We start from the raw sequence: 19,947 nt of genomic DNA, 5'->3' as shown, positions 1-19,947 counted from the left end.
GAAAGCAATACACTGGATTACACTAACCTTTGGTCTGATCCATCAGACCTTTATAATCAAGGATACATCTGGAGAAGGGCAAACACTCTGCAGAAGGAATGGGGTGCCTGTGCCTCCCCAGATGTTGGTGGATTACAACTATAATCATTTCTGATCCACTAAGACTGATGAGAGTTGGGAGCACAACAGTTGTGGAGGGCCACAGGTTCCCCCATCCCTGCATTAAAAACATGTTAAGTTTCTGAGACGGAAAAATCTGGGTGCGTGGTTGCTCTGCCACCCAGCTCGTCGGACAGAGTCCGCGGGTCCTTGCGGAGAAGAAAGGAGCTCAGCCGGACACAGGAGCAAACTACGAAGATCCGAGTTTATTGCGCAACAGGTTCAAAATGGCATTGAACCCCGAGAATGGGGTGACATAGACTTTTAAAAGTTCCCTCCATGCCCCATGATACATTGCAAAAACGTCATGAATACATTATGGAAGGGTTGAGTGTCACGGATTACATCATGAATATATTACAAGAGGGTGGGTTTACACAGATTAGCATTTCAGGGAAGGGAGGGGGGAATATGTAGAGTAAGAGATATGCAAAGATAAACACTCTTGAGTACCGGTGATGATGAAACAATAGTCCAGATATGCATCGTCTGTCACCTGGCATTGCCCGGAGGAAGGGCTGGGCAGAACGATCTGACAGGATTAGGGTCTTCCTGAGTACGTGACCTGTCGTTTCGGGGATTATGGAGTCGGGGTAGTATCATGGAGTCCGGGAAGAGCTGAGTCGAACAATGCCAAGATGAGGGAAATCGGAGTTACGGTCGATTTTATATTAATTTCCGAAGGTTTCAGCCCTTTGCCGGTCAAATGTGTGTCAATGGATACATTGTAGCAGGAATGGATACATTGCAGCAAGATTTTGACAGTTTTACGAGGTCGCTGGTTTCAGTTCCATTGTTCTCGCCATGGGGGGCCGTCATCAGCTTGTCAGGGGGTTAAATGAGGCGTGCAAGAGCTAGCTGAGCTAGTCCTGCAAAGGGAATGCATTATCCTGATTGGCTAAAGCGCGACCATAGGAATAAGCGGGGATACAGCAACACACGGTCTACTCGTTATAAGTATGGAGCGCGAATAGGCATGGCAAAGAGATAGGGAGATATATATATATTAGAGCTTATTTCGCTCGTGGAAGGGAAGGGAAAGGAGTGTTTCACTGAGGTCTGGGAAAAGTGTGGTGCTTATGCAACGGTGAGGGGGCTGAGGGTGAGTGTACAGTGGGCACCCTCGAGGTCATCGCCTCGGATGTTCCAAAGGAAGGGAGAAAGGAGGCACCCCCCCCGTTCCGTATCAGTTTCTAATTCTCATGATAGCAAGAGTTGCTTCTCTGTGGACAATACCTATTAAATCTCTTAAATTGGAGTGGGGACTTGGTGTTGGTTTCTGCTCTCTTCACTGTGCAGCGAAGTGCTTGTCACAAGACAATGTTTACATTCCACAGTCAGAGTACTGTTGGGTTTTCCCACGGGAATGGGAAGCTGGATGTGACGTACACTGGTTTCCTGTTTTTCACTGTTCTCTCGGTGTTCTTCGTTCCGAGGAGAAGGACGGTTGCTTCTCTGCTCCCGCAGAGGCAAGATGCATGTTTGTAATTACTCAACATTGAACTGAAAATAAAGCAACTTTAAGCATGTGGCACGTACTGCTCATCATTCCGTTGTGCACAGGACTCTGCAATTACAACATTTTTGGTTTCGGGCCCAGAAAGACGTAAATCAAGCCGAGTCGGAATGCCGGCAGAGGAACAGAGGAACGGATCGCGTTATCTGCTCTGCGCGTCAAGTTTGATTGATGAAGGTATGTGCTCATGCTCCGGGCAGCCTGCCAGTTTCTAATTTATGGCTTTATGGATGGACTTTGTACTTTTAAAGCCGTTTTGCCGCGATACAGGCAAAGGCACAAGCTCACAGGCTTGGTGGCTGGGAAAACAAAAGTACTTTTTGCAAGTGCTTTTGGAAGCAGCTGTACTGTGACGCAGCTTGATTAAAGCAGCAATGATGGATAATGCAAAGCTGGTTGATGCTTTTGGGATTCCTAAGCTCAATAAGAAAAATTATACGGACTGGGTGCAGTATGCAGAGGCTGTTCTGCGAAAAGAGGGTCTGTTTAATGTTATTACAGACAACCCCCCAGCTCCAATTACAGCTCAATGGGAAGCTAAGGATTCCAAAGCAAGGGGAACACTTACATTGATAGTATCCCCAGAAGAGCTCTGTCTGTTGCGTGGAAAGACCACAGCCAGAGAAATTTGGAACACTTTAAGAGAGGCTCACTTGAGGACAGAAGCTGGTTCCTCAATGTACTACTATGCCAAGCTGCATGATATGGCTCTTGCTGAAGGTGGAGATGTGCGTACACATCTGATGGAGATGCAGAATCTGAGACATGAGCTGCAACAGAGAGGACTCACCTTTCCAGAGGCTGTGTATTCCTTTATGATACTACATTCTTTGGGTCCAAGTTTGGAGTCCGTTGCCACTCAGATTGCTGTTCAACCAACTGCTCAGCTCACAGTAGCCTATGTTACTGCCGTGATCCAGAATGAAGCAGATCGCCGGGGTGCTAGCTGCATGGGTATGGGGGAGTCTTCACAGACGTCATCCCAGAGTGCAGTGGAACCACCAGAGGGCGCCAAAGCTTTGAAGGCAGAGAAATGCTACTCGTGTGGACGTCTAGGCCATATGAAGAGGGAATGCAAGTATCCCAGGGCCAAGACAGAGCAGCGCAGCGGAAGCTCATCACGTGGAAAAGGCCAAAGCAAAGGCAAAGGTCCAATGTCAAGGACAACACAGCACAAGGCAATGGTCTCACGCTTCACTCCAAAGGTTGCAAAGGTCCAGAAGACGTCTAGATCTTTCTTCGTTGTTGATTCAGCAGCTACCCACCACATGTGCAACGATAAGAGACTGTTTGTGTCTTTTACACCGCAGGAAGGTGCGATTCACCAGGCGGATGACCACACGATTCCCAGTCAAGGCTACGGAACTGTTGTTCTTCACAGTTTGGACTTAGAGATACAGGATGTACTGTACGTTCCAGATGCCACACACAATCTTCTCAGTGTGATGCAGCTGAATGAACGCAACATTGACGTTTCCTTCAAGAACAAGAAATGCACCATCACAAAGAAAGAAGATTATGTATTGCATGCTGAATGTGTTGATCGTTTGTTTGTTTTGTATTATGATGATGTTGTGCAGAATGAGACTTGTTGCATTGCAGGTTCTAACAAAAGTTTGCATGCAGGATGTATTCATGATTTTCACAGGAAATTTGGTCATTTGCATTTTGAGGCAGTATCTAAAATGCCTGCCTTGGTTGAAGGTATGACTATTAAACCCTGCAGGTACCACATGAAGTGCAAAGCATGCGCAGCAAACAAGGTGAAAATGGCTGCGAAAGGTAAGGTGTCTAGTAGGCAAGCTACAGAACCATACCAGGTTGTTCATGCTGATTTAGTTGGTCCACTATCACCCTCTTTGGGTGGAAATAGGTTCTTCATGGTTCTCATTGATGCATTTTCCAGGTATATTTATGTGTATAATCTCAAGCAGAAATCAGAGGCTTTTCCAAGGTTTAAGGAATTCTGTGCTTGGTTGGAAAATGTGCATGGTAAGAAGATAAAAATTCTTTTCACAGATCGCGGGGGAGAATTCACTTCTCAGCAGTTTGAAGCTTTTCTCACTGAGAAAGGAATTCAACACGATTTGTCCAGTCCTCGCTCGCCATGGCAGAATGGGCTTTGCGAAAGGGCAAATCAAACATTGCTTCAAGGGTTAAAAACCTTGCTGCATGATGCCAATCTTCCAGAGAGTTATTGGGCCAAATCTCTCTCATGTTTTGTTTACAGTTACAATCGCAGGTTATCTTCAGCGATTGGTTGTACCCCCTATGAGAAGATGTTTGGCAAGAAACCATACATCAAACACATGAAAATTTTTGGTTCTGACATGTGGATTCACTCGCCACAAAGCTCCAAGTTAGGCAAACGTGGATTGCATGGTATCTTTCTAGGTTATCAGAAAGGTTCTTACAGAATAATGATGACTGACTCTAAAACGATTAAGCTCACAAGAAGTGTTGAGTACAATGCCAAGTGGGGGGAGAATGTGGGAATTTTCCAATGTTATCCTGATGACAGTGATGAGACTAAGGATAAGCAACAACAACCCACACCCACTGATGAAGGTTCTGATTCTGAGTCTGAAACTGAATCAGATAATTCAGAGGATTTCAAGAGTGCGAAAGCCTCTATGCGACCCTCTGAAAGCTCTGATCAGGAATTGGAAGAACCATTGTTCACAATAGGTCATTTTCTCCTAAGAAAGAAGATTTGTTGCAATCGAAATCTTCCTCTGTTTTCTATCCTATAATTATCTTAACACATTCTTGCTTTATTTTTTCCTTTAATTTTCTATTAATCTATTTATACTTAATTCCTTATAACATTTCTACTAAAGCCATATAACTTCATTCCAACATTCTTCTAACATTCATTAGTTTTACAATATTTCTATAAACAGTCTTTAATCTTTTTCCAGTCTTCTTCCGCCGACTCTTCTCCCTGGTCTCGGATCTTGCCAGTCATTTCCGCCAATTCCATATAGTCCATCAACTTCATCTGCCATTATCCAACACTTCAGTGCTTTCAAGAAGCAACCATTCTCTCAGCCAGCAAAAAGCATATGGTTCACAACTAAGTTTAGGGGTCTGGCAGGGCAAGCCCACCTCCTTCTTTGGCATCCGTCAATATCTTAAATTTTACTCGTGGCTTCCTGCCCTGCCAAACAAATCTAGAGACGTCCCTCTGCCACCTCCTGAAACAATCCATCCCATCCAAAGCTTGCAATGTTTGAAACAAAAGCAACATCCCTGACAACACAGCAACCCTCATCCCCACCACAGCAACTCGGCCCAACAATAACAACTTCAGATTTGTCCATATTTCCAAATCCCCCTTCTCTTCAATCCAACATCCTTCACAGTTATCCTTGAATAAATTCACATTTCTGGCGGTCATACTAACCCCCAAATACCTCTCTTTCTCAACCGATGTTAGTCCTGTCTCCTCCTGAAACTCTGTCGAGCTTTCCTTTTCCTCAGGTAGGGCTCTGATCCTCAAATTCATCTGTTTCTCTTTAAGTTCAATCATGACAAATGTCAGCTTATGTTCATCAAGTTTTCCTTGTATGGATGGGACTCTCTCTCTCTCTCCAGTTGTATTGCTTTACATTCAGCAGCAAGGGTTTTCTCCTTGACTTCATCCGCAGTTTGCCGTATCAGAGTAGATTCCTGTATCAATTTCTGGATGGTTTCTGTATTGGTATTCACCTTTTGTCCCAGATTATTTAAACTTTCTACCATTAAGTCTATTTTAATATTTGCAGCATCCACTTTCACATTTATCACGTCTGTTTTCTTGTGAAGCTGTTCCAGCGAATCATTTATTTTCACTAATACGACCGCTAATGCCTCTTCTGTCGACATTCCATCTGTTTTTTCCTTTCCATTTGCCATAACACTTAAGAGATTCAAGGTCAATCCCAGAGTCTCACAATTCTTTATCTTGCAGCTGGAAATTCCCCTAGCCCAGCTCCTGTAGAGCAACCAATTTCAAAAGCTTCCACTAGGGGAAAACAGTTTCTATTTGTATTAGTACTGTCCTCTTTTAAACAATGTTCCAATAATCCAAAGTTAGTTTCAGTTTTCAGTTACTTTTACTCTTTAAAAGCAGCCGGAGACAATAGAAACAATGTATTCTCTTATTTAGCTACCTGTCAATGAACGTTCTAAACACTGTCAATGAAAATTCCAAAAGACATCGATCCTGCTAGCAGCCCGTTTCCAGGGTCTGAGCGGCGGTATTTTAACTCTCTTGACTCTCTCCTACAGGCATATTCAGTCCACCACTTCCCCCCCTCTTCTCCTGTCTCCAAAGCGGGGGGGGGGGGGTTAGTTCTTTGCAGATGGAGATTAGTCTTTTTACAAAAGGCTTTCCAAGACTTCAGCTTGCAGGCTCATTGCTTTAATTTATTTACAAAAGGGGAGGCGGACTTCCTGTATTGAACCTCCCCGTTTCAATGCCAAATTAAACGTTTAAAAATCCAATTCTCCCACTTCAGCTCTACTCACGGGTAATTACTTTAGAGTCCAATTGTCCACAGGAAAAAGTCAGTGCTCTCCAGCAACAGCTATGCGGCTTCGCTCCGTGGAAGAAGCAGATGATTTGAAGCACCGCACCGCTCACTCCACGTCGCTCCGGATCCCCGAAACCAGGTTTCCCCATGAGTAGGAGAGGCGCAAAAGATGCCCGCCGAATCCCACATTCACAGGCTTCTCCCGCCTGTGATTTTTACGGGTCTCCGCCCAGTCTCCTGATGGTGGGTTGAATGGCGAGAAGCTGCTGTCGGTTGCCATTCTGAGTTCCTTGGGTCACGGAGCTGAAGCCTGGATATACGGTGCGAGGCAGCGGTGTGTGGGAGCCAGGAAGTCATGGAAAAGGCTTGTAGTGCCACCTGGTGCCTTCCTGACCTCGGTGACCAGCACTCTGAGCTTACAATGTATTAGAATGTATTGACCCTATAAGGAGTTATGTTTCCCCCTCTGGGCAGTGTAACCCTATATGGTTTGTGGGTGGGTTAAAGCTTGACCGGATGAGGTAACGTGAGACATTGGAATGCAGCCATGCGGCTGGGGAGAACAAAGAGAATAAAATCGGAGGAGGGAGAGGAAGGAGCTTTTTTACCCTCCGTCCATGGAAATATTGCTGCCTTTGTGTGTGTTTTTCTTTGCCTTGCACCCCAAAATGACGGCTGGCTTCCGTCAATTGGTTCCCACAAGTGATGCCCTCTCTGAGGCAGAATAAAAGGATACGGCTGAGGTTTTTAAAAGAGAAAAAAGAAGCAACTTGAAGCAAACAGTCTGAGGCAGACTAAGAGGATTTTAAAAGAAACTGTGAGAGGATTTTCGATCCAAGCAGTGGTTATCATCGGCTCACTACGTCCGGCAAGGATTGCAAAGCGCTTTACATCTTTAAAAAAGATCCCGGTGAGTTCGATTCTCTTTTTTATCTTATTTTAGAATGGGCAGCTCTTTGACTACTCCCCAACAGAACTTTTTAAAAGACTTAAAATTTCTCCTCTCCTCCAACAAATTGGAAGTTCCAGAGGGTGATTTGATACAGCTTATTCTGTGCATTCATGAGCATTGCTCCTGGTTCCCTTTGGACGGAACATGGGAACTGAAACTTTGGGACAAAATAGGGACACATTTTCATGGGCATCCCTCCATAGGTGTTCGAATTTTAAATGCTTGGTGCAAGGTTCGATATGCTATGGGTTCTTTATCACCAAAAAATATCTCCCTGGCTGCATTGCCAACACAACCTCCAGCTTCTTTAATTCAGTCTGCTTTCCTGCCGTCTGTCCCAATCCTTGCCCTGCCAGCAGCACCAGAACCCAAACCTCCAGACTACAGTTCCTCACCAGAGGACCCAATCTTGCAAAAATACCGTGGTCTGGCTGGAAATGACCCTGCTCTTTCAGCAGCAGAACCAGCTACCCCTTTTCAACGTGCAGCCCTTGCCTGTTCCTTATCTCAGGATACCCTGGCATTCCCTGTTATTGTGCCCCCTGCTGGTGCTCCAGCAGGAACTCAAGCCCAGCACCAACCTTTTGACTTTAAAATCTTGAAAGAGCTCCAATTGTCAGTCAGGACAAATGGACTTCAAGCCCCATTCACACAGGCTCTTTTGGAAGCCACATTAGCCCAGCTGTTGGTGCCAGATGACATCAAGCTTTTGGCACGTACAGTTTTACCCCCATCAGCTGGTGTATTATTTGCTCATGAATGGGAAATCGCCTGTCGTGGTTATGCTCCTGCTTTACTGCAACAAGCAAGAGGGAATAATCCTAATCTTACCCTCGCAGATGTGATGGATGCTATGATGGGGCGTAGGCCCTTTGCTCAGGCTTCAGTACAAGCCACACTGCTGCAGATTTTATTGAGGGATACTGCTCTTGCTGCTCAACAAGCAATGAGAAAAATCCCGGAACCCACCAGTATCCAGTCGAGGTGGGGTTCAATCAGACAAGAACCTAGAGAATCATATTCTTCCTTTATGGACAGGCTGATTACAGCAGTGAGTCGCCAAATTGAAAATCCTGAAGCCAAATAAATTATTATCAAACAATTGGCCTTTGAAAATGCCAATGAGGATTGTAAGGTTGCGTTAAGACCGATAATACACAATCCTGCCACAGACACAGCAGCCATGCTTCGCATTTGTCAGTCTGTTGGTACAGCTACTCATAAGACCCATTTGCTGGCAGCAGCGCTAAATAAAAACCAGCCTGTAGCCATCGATAAAACTTGTTTCCAGTGTGGCAAACCAGGACACTTTAAGGCGCAATGTAGATCCACGCAACAGCCTAAGCGTCCTTCTACCAAATGTCCAATCTGCAGAAAAGGCTTTCATTGGGCCAATCAATGCAGATCGCTTCCTCAAAACCAACAGCAGGGTCAGCACACTGCCCAAAATCAGCAAGGACAACAGCAGGGAAACTGGCAGCTGGGCCCACCCCGGGCCCAGACAAATCAATAGGGGACCCCCCGGAGTCCAGGGAAACAGCACCACAACTTCGCCTGACTCAGGACGTGGAATTCCATTTGCCTTTCTGCCCTTTAAAGACTCATGTTCTCACTGAAGCAGGGTTAGACAATCATGCCACTTGTCTGGTATTGCCTTTATTATCTGCACAAGCAACAGGAATTCATGCGGTACCGATGCTACCACACGGACCATATGTGAATTTCCCTGAGATCACGCTATATGCGGATCGTCCATGCAGAATACAATCAAATACTTCAGTGGCGAAGATTATTATTTTTCCCCCATCCGAACAACTGCCCCTAATTGCAGCAGCCATGAACATTACAGCCTCGCGCCCTTCTGTGTCTCTGACAGTGGGAGGTCGACGCATTGTGGGAGTTCTGGACACAGGGGCGGATGTAACAGTCGTGGCAAAATCTGCTTGGCCATCCAGTTGGCCCACCTGTCCAGCCTCACAAGTTATTGGTGTGGGAGGTGAATCACAGGCACGGCGCAGTCTCCACCCAATACTCATCCAAAGCGATAGCGGGGTGCAGATCACCCTCTATCCATTAATAATGGACATTCCAGTCTCCTTATGGGGGCGCGATATTTTGGCTATTGCAGACACCAAATTGGAGTCAAATTTATTCTAAGGGCCGCCCCTGCACTTCCACGCACCACACTGCCGTTACGATGGATCACCTCTACCCCAGTATGGGTGGAACAATGGCCTCTACCAAAAGAAAAATTAGCAGCAGCGGCCCAGCTTATTTCTGAACAATTGACCCTTGGCCACATTGAACCGTCCTCATCTCCTTGGAACTCCCCAATTTTCATTATTAAGAAAAAATCAGGCAAATGGCGTCTTTTACAGGATATGCGGAGAATTAATCAACAGATACAGCCAATGGGAACTTTACAACCTGGCATGCCTAATCCAAATATGCTCCCACGAGAATATCAGTTGGCTGTGCTTGATTTAAAGGACTGTTTTTTTTTCTGTCCCACTGGATCCAGCAGACAGGGAACGGTTTGCTTTTACATTGCCAGTATATAACAATTCTCAACCCACCCAGAGATATCAGTGGGTTGTCCTGCCTCAAGGCATGCAGAACTCCCCTAGACTTTGTCAACATTTTGTGAGTGAAGCATTGAAACCTTTCCGCAGGCGCTACCCAGGGCTTTTGTGCTATCATTTCATGGATGACATTTTAATCGCTGCTAAGGAACTCCCGCCTGGCATTTTTCAAGAACTTTCTGCCACATTAGCGGAAGCGGGACTCTGTATAGCGCCGGAAAAAATTCAATTGACGTTGCCTGCCACCTACTTGGGACATAAAGTCTCTGCACAAGCAGCGCTGCCTATTGTTCCCCAACTGACTATCCCTTCAAACATGAAGCTTGTGCAATTACAACAACTTCTTGGGCATTTGAATTGGGCTCGCTCCTTCCTTGCATTACCTACCAGCACATTATCACCATTGTTTTCAGCGCTCGCAGGACACAAGGATCCAGCAGATGTAATCCAGGTCACTTCGGCAATGATCACTGCATTACAAACTGTTAATCAGCACCTGCGATCTGTTCTCGTGGACAGGATCACAGAGGCCTCTGCAAAGGGCCCTGCTGCATACTCTACGTTAAAACCAGAAACAAGTTCAGATTCTCCCTCTGTTAAGTCGAATGGTGCACGAGCTGCACCTGGCCGTATTTGCTACACCATTGTTGCCAACAGGAATTTTATATGCTCAGACGGACAAGAAGAAGACTATCTGCATTATAGAATGGTTACATTTACCTCATACCCCTCCGAAGAACATTTATTCAGTAATTGAATCCACATCAGACATTGTTATCAAAGGACGTTCACGAGCAATAGCTTTGAGCGGTTTTGATGTTGCATCGATTTATTTGCCTTTTTCACAGACTGAACAGCAGCATTTATTGATCACAAATGCTGCCGTGCAAATTGCTTTGGCCGATTTTATAGGTGTCATCATTTTTAACCCTCCAAAGGATGACCGTTTGACATTTCTGGCACAGGTCACCTATGTTTTGGCTACCCCCTTGTCTCTCACACCTCTCCCCTCTGCACTAACCCTCTTCACGGATGGAACGAAAAGTAGGGGGGTGGTGACATGGGAGGAGGGAAGAAAATGGAAATGTTTATTTACCCCTCCACAGTCTTCCGCTCAGCGAGCTGAGCTAGCGGCTGTGATTCTTGCCTTTCAATCCTTTCCTACTCAACCTTTCAATCTTATTGTGGATACTCAGTATGTATATCGCCTTTTTGCTATTTTACCAATATCTTATATAACTCCTTCCTTGGATTCTGACTTGTTTTCCTTGTTTCTTGCCCTGCAGGCCTTACTTCAGCACAGAGAGTTCCCTTATTATGTTGCACATCTTCGCTCCCACACATCGCACCCAGGGTATTTAGCAGAGGGCAATGCAAGAGCAGATGCAGCCTTGAAGAACATTTCTGCCTTTTCACTCTTTTCTGATCCTATACTATGTCATAACACCTTTCACCTTCCTGCGAAAGCATTGGCAAAGCATTTTTCTATTCCCTTGGCCCAAGCAAGGGACATAGTTTCCCAATGTGCTTGCCATTCCTTTTGATGCTGTCAATCCTAGGGGCACGTCTGCATTGGCGTGTTGGCAGATGGATGTCACACACACACCTGTGTTGGCTCCACTCTCCAAGGTTCACCTCACGGTGGACACCCACTCTGGATTCATATGGGCTACGCCCATGAGGGGGGAAACAGCTCGGCATGTCATTCAGCACACTATCCGCTGTTTCTCAGTCATGGGTAAACCTGCGCGTATCAAAACTGATAGTGGTCCAGCATATATTTCTAAAACATTTTCGGAATTTTGTATGTTGTGGAATGTGAAATTAACTCATGGCATACCCTTTAACTCCACAGGTCAAGCTATAGTGGAAAGAGCACACCTGACGTTCAAAACACTATTGCTTAAACAGCTTGGCGGCCGAAGCATACTGTCAGGGGTTCAGGAGCAGAGGCAAGGGCAAGGGAGGAAACAGAGAGCGAGGGGGAGGAGGCAGAGGAAAAGATGAGTGATGACGACGACCCGAGATCTCCGAGTCTTTCCAGTGAATCAGAAGATTCACAGAAAGGAGCACCAGTGGCCAGGGCAAGGGGGGAGCCTAGGGGGACACCCCAGGGAGATAGAGCCAGAGGGGACTCAGAGGAGAGCAGTTGGAAATCGGGACCAGCGTCACCGCCAGAGAGCAGGGAAAAGGAAGAGAGCCAGGGATCAAGCGCTGGCAGCTCACAACAGGGGGGAGGGCATGAGTCAGGAGTGGCCACACCTCCATCGGGGAGCGAAGAAACGGTCAGACGGAAAGTGGAAAGTTGGGCGCGCGCGCCAAGTTCAAATGCACAGGGAAGTGACGCAGTAGGCAGCCCTGAAAGAGAGCCAGGTCCTAAAGCCCGGCGCAAGGAGACAGGAGAGTCCGGGGGGTCGGCGTCAGAAGAATCCAGGAAGGAAGAGACCCCGGGGGGCAGAGGGACCCAGAGGAGAACAGTCAGGCGGAAAAGGTGGAGCAGGGCTAGGATATTAAGTTGGTGCGCAAGGGGCGGAGACTCAGACGGGACTTCGCCGATCTAGCCATTAGACGTAGAGTTGCACGCAGCAGCTTGAGAATGGAAAATGTAACTCAATAAAGACTTTTACTAAATGATCGCTGGCTAGCGTGATCCTCTGTGAGCTAGGATCTGGAAGCAGCTCTGACAGTAAGTCCCGTCTCCTTAATTGTGGGCATCTACAGCCTCGAGGAGAGGAGAGAAGCAGGTGCCTACTAGCGAGCTCACGAACGGCAGACGACATGACGGCTGAGCAGCAGATAGCGGAACTCAGAGAAGCAGTGTCACAACTGAATGCCGAGGCTCTCGCATCCAGGAAGAGAGAGGAGGAGGCAGCTGCCGCCTGCAGGGATCTCCAGATCAGGTTGGACATGCTTACTAAGCAAGGGCAACTGACACCCAAACAGGAGGGAATTGGGTTGGCGAGACGAACAGGCGGTCTGGTCTCTCACTTCGATGGGAATCTGCAACAGTACCCCAACTTTAGAGCAGATGTAATGTGTGCACTGCAACTGCTGAAAAGAGACTTTAGAGATGAGCAAGAAAAAGTGGGATTCATCATGTCTCATTTGCATGGAGATGCCAAAGCATGGCTGCGCAATTTGTGGAGGGATGGGGATCCGGCGCTCCAAAATGCGGATGCCTTTATTAAAGCGATGGATGGATGTTTCTTATCAAGTATTGACGTGGATCTTGCTCGGCAGCAGATACATGGATTGAAACAAGGGAGGGCCAGCGTAAGGCAGTATCATGCACGCTTTTTCGCCTTGGTCAGTGCCCTGGAATGGGACAGAGATTCGGCTCCGGTAAGAGACCTGTTTTGGGAGGGATTGCACAGCTCGGTTAAAGATGAAATTGCGAGGGGGGAGAGACCCCGGACCACGCAGGAGATCGTTCAGAGGGCGCTGGCGGTGGGGGTGCGGCTGGAAGAACGTCCGTGGAGCAGGGACGAAGGGCGCAGCGGGCGCGAACCAGCCAGTGGCTCCTCCTTCCTTCCCAGAGAAGCAGCGCGTGCGCAATCCACGCCTCCAACAGGGGGAGGGGTGGAACCGATGGAGGTTGGAAGTGCAAGGGCTCAGTCAGCAGCCAGAGCCCTAGCACCGGCAGCAGTGAAAGCGAAGCCTCCTAGAGGGAACAGGAAGTGTTATATCTGCGAGGATCCAGGGCATATGGCGAAAGAGTGTCCCCGGAGGCTCCACAAGCACACTGCAGCCTCAGCAATGGTGACTGCAGCAACGCAGCAAGGAGAACCACAGCAGGGAAACGACGATGTCTGGCTGGAGGAAGAGGCACTGGGGCCCAGCCAGACGTGTCAGTGAAGCAGTCCCCAGGGATTTTACCGCCCATGGACCCCCTCCCGCCCAAGCCAGTAGTGAGGCTCACCGCATCGCTCCAGCTACCCAATGGAATAACCATGGATGTGCCAATCACCGTCGACTCGGGAAGCAATGCAGACTTCATAGGGCAGGACTTTGTCGACCGGCACGCTATACAGTTGCTGCCTGCCACGCTGCCCCTGCAGGTTGTCACGGTGGATGGCAGGGAGCTGCTAGGGGGGCAAGTGGTGAAGCAGACGCCACCTATGGTGCTGCGGCTTGGAAATCACAGGGAAATCATCAGCTTCAACGTCACTCAACTGTCGGACACGCCTATTGTATTGGGCATGAGTTGGCTGGACAAGCACAGCCCGACGCTGGCTTGGTACCAGAGGCAGCTGACCTTCGGCTCTTCCTTTTGTGCTGAACACTGCATCATGCCCCGGCAGGAAGGGGAGCAAGAGGAGTCACAGCTGCTGCTAGGCACGCTGCAAGCGATTCCCCACAAGTACGCAGAATTTTTGGAGGTTTTCTGCGAGAAGGAGGCAGACAGGCTACCCCCCCCACAGACCATATGACTGCAAAATTGACCTGCTGCCGGGGGCGGCGCTGCCTAAAGGGAAGCTGTATTCCATGTCTGAGGACGAACTGCAGGAACTCAAAGAGTTCATAGATCATAATTTGGAGCGCGGTTTCATCCGGGAGTCCAAGGCAGCGGGGGGCAGTCCTGTATTCTTTGTTAAGAAGCGGGACACGCCCCAAAAAAGGCTGGTCGTGGACTATCGCATCTTAAACAGTGTGACCAAGCCATCGGACTTCCCCATGCCCCGAATCGACGACCTCCTCGCAAAGGTACGGAAGGGCAGAGTGTTCACCAAGTTAGACCTGCGGGGGGCGTACAACCTCATTCGCATGCGGGAGGGAGATGAGTGGAAGACAGCCATGTTCACGCCACTGGGCACCTACGAGTATAGAGTTATGCCTTTTGGATTGCAAAATGGCTCCCACGTTTTTCAAGCGTTCATGCATCACGTGTTGGCGGGGCTCCTCTACAAGACGTGCGTCTGTTTCTTAGATGACATCCTGATCTTTTCGGAATCGCAGCAGGAGCATGACAGACACGTCAAGGAAGTGCTGAGCAGGCTGCAGCAGCATAGGCTCTACGCCAAGCTGGAGAAGTGCCAATTCGACGTGACGGAGGTGGATTTTCTGGGCTACAAGTTGTCTGACAAGGGGCTCGCCATGGACAGCGCCAAGGTTCGAGCGGTGTTGGATTGGAAAAGCCCGCGCAACCGGAAGGAGGTCCAACGATTTGTCGGCTTCGCGAATTTCTATCGCAAGTTCATCAAAGGCTTCGCTATGCAGACAGCGGCCATCACGGACACGCTTAGCTCCAAGAAAAAGAAGTTCATCTGGACGGAGCAGGCGGAGCGGTCCTTTCAGGCACTCAAACGTCTCTTCGCGTCGGAAGAGCAGCTGCTGCATGTCGACCCCAGCAGGCCGATGAGGGTCGAGACAGACGCCTCGGACAGAGCCGTGGGAGCAGTCCTGCTGCAGAGAGACCCGCAGGGGGTTTGGCGGCCGGGGGCGTTTTACTCCAGGAAGCTCAGCAAGTCCGAACAGAACTACACCATCTGGGACAGGGAGTTGCTGGCCATTCATGCAGCATTCAAAGCGTGGAGGCACTTCCTGATCGGCGCCAAGCACACGGTGCAGGTCTGCACGGACCACAAGAATCTGGAGCACTGGCGCACGGCACAGTTCCTGAATCAGAGGCAGATACGTTGGGCTGAGTTCTTTGCGAACTTCGACTTCCGAATAGAGTATGTCCCGGGGGACACCAACATCATGGCGGACGCGCTCTCCCGTAAGCCACAGTATCTGGAGGACGCCACGCCAGCGGCCGCCATGCACATCTTCGCACCAACAGTGTGGGCGTGCGCTGCGGCGACAGTGGACCTGGAGGCGGTGCGACGAGCGTTGCAGAATGACTCCTTCGCGCAAGCAAAGATGGCAGAGATGCAAAGGGGCACGGCAGCGACCGACGGGTTCCAGCTGAGAGATGGATTGCTCATCCGTAAAGGGGCCATCTACGTGCCGGGAGACGAACTTCGCGCCAAGGTACTGCATCAGCTGCACGACGCGCCCACTGCCGGGCACTTTGGCAAGGAGAAGACGGTGGAATTAGTCGCCAGGGATTTCTGGTGGCCCGGAATCAGAGGGGAGGTCGCGGACTACGTGGCGAGGTGCGACACCTGCCAGAGGGCCAAACCAGTGCACAGACCGCCGGCCGGACTGTTGGAACCGCTGCAAACTCCGGTCGAACCATGGGAGAGAGTCGCCCTGGACTTCGTCACGGATCTGCCCAGCTCGAGGGGCAAGACGGCCGTGCTGGTGGTGGTGGACTTGTTCTCCAAGATGGCACATTTCATCCCGTGTGCGAAGGTGGCCACGGCGGAACAAACCGCCAAACTGTTCATAGACCACGTGTTCAAGGTTCACGGTCTGCCACGGTCTATTCTGTCCGACCGCGGGCGGCAGTTCATCTCGAATTTCTGGCAGAAGCTGATGGGCTTCCTAAACGTCAAGATCAACCTGGCGTCGGCGAGACACCCGCAGACCAACGGGCAGGCGGAGCGGGTCAATGCCATCATGCAGCAGTACCTGAGATGCTATGCGAATCAACAGCCTGCGACGTGGGTGGATTACCTGCCGCTCGCCGAGTTCGCCTACAACAACACGAAGCACGTGTCCACAGGGGTCACGCCGTTCTTCGCCAACAACGGGAGGCACCCCAGAACCTTCCCGGGACTGGAAAGAATGGTGGAGGGGGAGCCGCAGACAGCAGATGCGTTCGCGTCGGAGTTGCAGGAGGTCCACGATCAGCTGCGGCGGCACCTGGAGCTGGCCAAACACGCATACAAGGTACAAGCGGACAAACACAGAAGGGTTGGCGAAGAGATCCATGTGGGAGACTGGGTCTGGTTAGCAGCCCACGCAGTGCCGGCCAGGTCGTTGGCCAAGAAGAAACTAGGGCATAAGCAACTGGGGCCCTACCAAGTCGAAGAGCAGGTCAACCCGGTGGCTTTCAGGCTGGCGCTTCCGGAGGGTTCCAGAATGCATCCGGTGTTCCACAGATCGGTGCTCACTCCCTACAAGGCACCGCACAGGTTTTAGGAACCCGGAACGGCGCCGAGTCCGCTCAGGGAAAGAACCGGGCACGCGGGGGTGGCACAGGAGGAGCGCATCAACGAAGTCACGGAAATTTTGGACTCCAGGTGGGGGGAAGAGGGAGTAGAATACCTTCTCGCCAAGGAGGGCACCCCGGCCAGTGCAAACAGCTGGGTGCCGGGCTACGCCTTGGATGAACCTCTGCTCAAGGACGAGTTTCATGCCCTCTTCCCGCATAGACCAATGCCAGCAGACCTTTTCGACGACTGGCTTTTCACTCCCACACTTTCTGCAAGCACGTTCCGGGGGTTCGACTCGGAAGAGGACCCGATACGAGATGCCCGTTCCCCGGAGGGGTCACCCTCGGGATCTGCCTCAGAACCCTCGTATTGGTGGGACGATAGACCAGAGGAGCAGTGGCGCAAGAGGTGGCTGGAAGGTCCCGGACGAGCAACGCCGCCAGGAGGCAGTGAGGGAGAGACGGACATGGACGTTTTCGGGGACGACCTTGGTTTCGAGCACGGCGGCACAGAGATGGACGCGGAGGTGACCGTCGTCGACGAGAGCAGGGAGGAAGAACCGGGAGACTTCAAATGGAGGCCCACCACGGAAAGCGAACGGTATCCGACGTTCGTCCCTCTGCCGCAGCAGCACCCAGCTCCCGCACCGGAAGGAGGGGAGGGGGGAACGGGGGGCTTCGAGGGGGGGATGGATGTCAGGGGTTCAGGAGCAGAGGCAAGGGCAAGGGAGGAAACAGAGAGCGAGGGGGAGGAGGCAGAGGAAAAGATGAGTGATGACGACGACCCGAGATCTCCGAGTCTTTCCAGTGAATCAGAAGATTCACAGAAAGGAGCACCAGTGGCCAGGGCAAGGGGGGAGCCTAGGGGGACACCCCAGGGAGATAGAGCCAGAGGGGACTCAGAGGAGAGCAGTTGGAAATCGGGACCAGCGTCACTGCCAGAGAGCAGGGAAAAGGAAGAGAGCCAGGGATCAAGCGCTGGCAGCTCACAACAGGGGGGAGGGCATGAGTCAGGAGTGGCCACACCTCCATCGGGGAGCGAAGAAACGGTCAGACGGAAAGTGGAAAGTTGGGCGCGCGCGCCAAGTTCAAATGCACAGGGAAGTGACGCAGTAGGCAGCCCTGAAAGAGAGCCAGGTCCTAAAGCCCGGCACAAGGAGACAGGAGAGTCCGGGGGGTCGGCGTCAGAAGAATCCAGGAAGGAAGAGACCCCGGGGGGCAGAGGGACCCAGAGGAGAACAGTCAGGCGGAAAAGGTGGAGCAGGGCTAGGATATTAAGTTGGTGCACAAGGGGCGGAGACTCAGACGGGACTTCGCCGATCTAGCCATTAGACGTAGAGTTGCACGCAGCAGCTTGAGAATGGAAAATGTAACTCAATAAAGACTTTTACTAAATGATCGCTGGCTAGCGTGATCCTCTGTGAGCTAGGATCTGGAAGCAGCTCTGACACATACCAACAGCAGATATCCCTTCGGCTGTTCACCAAGTTCTTTTTGTGCTTAACCATCTTTTATATCCACATAATAGGACCCATACTCCCGCGGAATTGCATTTTAGGAAGGAGGAGGCACTCCCCCGCCCCTTGGTGGTGTACCGACGCTTGCCTGATCCCGCGTGGCATGGACCTGTCCCGCTGATCACGTGGGGACGAGGGTACGTGGCAGTGGACATCGAGGACAAGCCTTTGTGGGTTCCAGCTCGATGCGTGCGGCCATGGCGAGTCCCTTCAACTGTGGAAGTGCCTTCCTAACCATTTGCCTTGCCATCTTTTGCTGCACCATTATACAAGGAAGAGAAGCAGACGACCCAGTCCAGTTGAAACCACCATATTTCACCTTATCGGCTGGCAAGCAGCTGTAGCCTGAATCCTACTCTGGCTGGCAGTATCCACGGCTCAGCCACTCTCGAACTATAAGAACAGCATTGTTGAATAAGACTTTTAGGGGAGAAAATTATCATAAGATATGGAGGAATAATATTTTTGTACAAGATATGATTAAGTTTACCAGTTTATTGCATGCTTCTAAATGTTGGTTATGTATGCACATGCCGCCCTTTGCCAGTCATTCAGGCATAATGCTTCATGGCGTGCCTGTCAATGGATCTTTTCAATTTACTAATATTATATCCCCTAAGCAAACTTTTTGGCCTCCAGTACAATTGACCCCCCATGAGCCTGCCCCCATTTGTTTTCAAATTAAAGAGGGGAAAGAATCATGGGGCATATATCCAAACTGTCAATATACATTGAAATTCATGTTTAATAGCTCTTGTTCTCTTACAGGAACATACAGTGACCAATCTCAGTGCTATAGAAGCGATACCAGTGCATGGCTAAAAACTAGGAAAGAAACCTACCATGCAAATTGGAGTCTGAATTCTTCTATCCCTGGCTTAGCAAATGCCACAGATGAGCAATTTCATATCAGTTCCTTATTTACTGCAGCCTTTAATTGGTCCCAACAGAGTAGTAATATCAGCTATTTACTCCAAAGAGAGTTATGGTTGCTTTGTGGCGAAAAAGCATACAAAGCCATTCCTCGAAACCTCACAGGCACATGTACATTGGGTCTCGTGGTTCCGTTGTTGTATAAGGTTGATAAATTACCATCTTCTCTTAGACTACGAAATCGTCGGGAGGTAAATTCACCCATAAATCAATATATTGGTACCCAGGTCTCTCGGGCCTTGCTGCCCTCAGTGGGTGCAGCAATGAACTATAGGGACCTCCATCGGCTAGCAAATTGGACTGAAGGATTATTCAATGATACCATAAAAGCTTTGAAGGAACTCAACCAGGAGGTGTCTGCAATGAGAGAAGTGGTTTTACAGAATCGTTATACTTTGGATGTGATTTTAGCTTCAAAAGGAGGAGTTTGTGCGCTTGTTCATTCTCACTGTTGCATGTTTATTCCTGATAATAATGTCAGCATATCTGCGACAATCGACCATATGGAAACCATGGTAGCCCACAATCCGTTTGCCCCCCCTCCTTCCGTTGATCCATGGACATGGTTATATTCTTGGCTTCCGGATGGAAGTTGGCTTCGACATTTATTGATTTTAGTGATCATTATAGTAGTTATTTGCATTATTTTGTGTTGCTGTATACAATGTATTCCTTCTTTAATTTCTGTATGTACTGCATGGTTCTCCAGTCCGTGGCCCGCTTCCGGTC

The sequence above is a fragment of the Podarcis vaucheri genome (assembly GCF_965113315.1).
Source record: "Podarcis vaucheri genome assembly, chromosome: W".
Taxonomy (NCBI): Eukaryota; Metazoa; Chordata; class Lepidosauria; order Squamata; family Lacertidae; genus Podarcis; species Podarcis vaucheri.
This window is presented reverse-complemented; position numbering follows the sequence as displayed.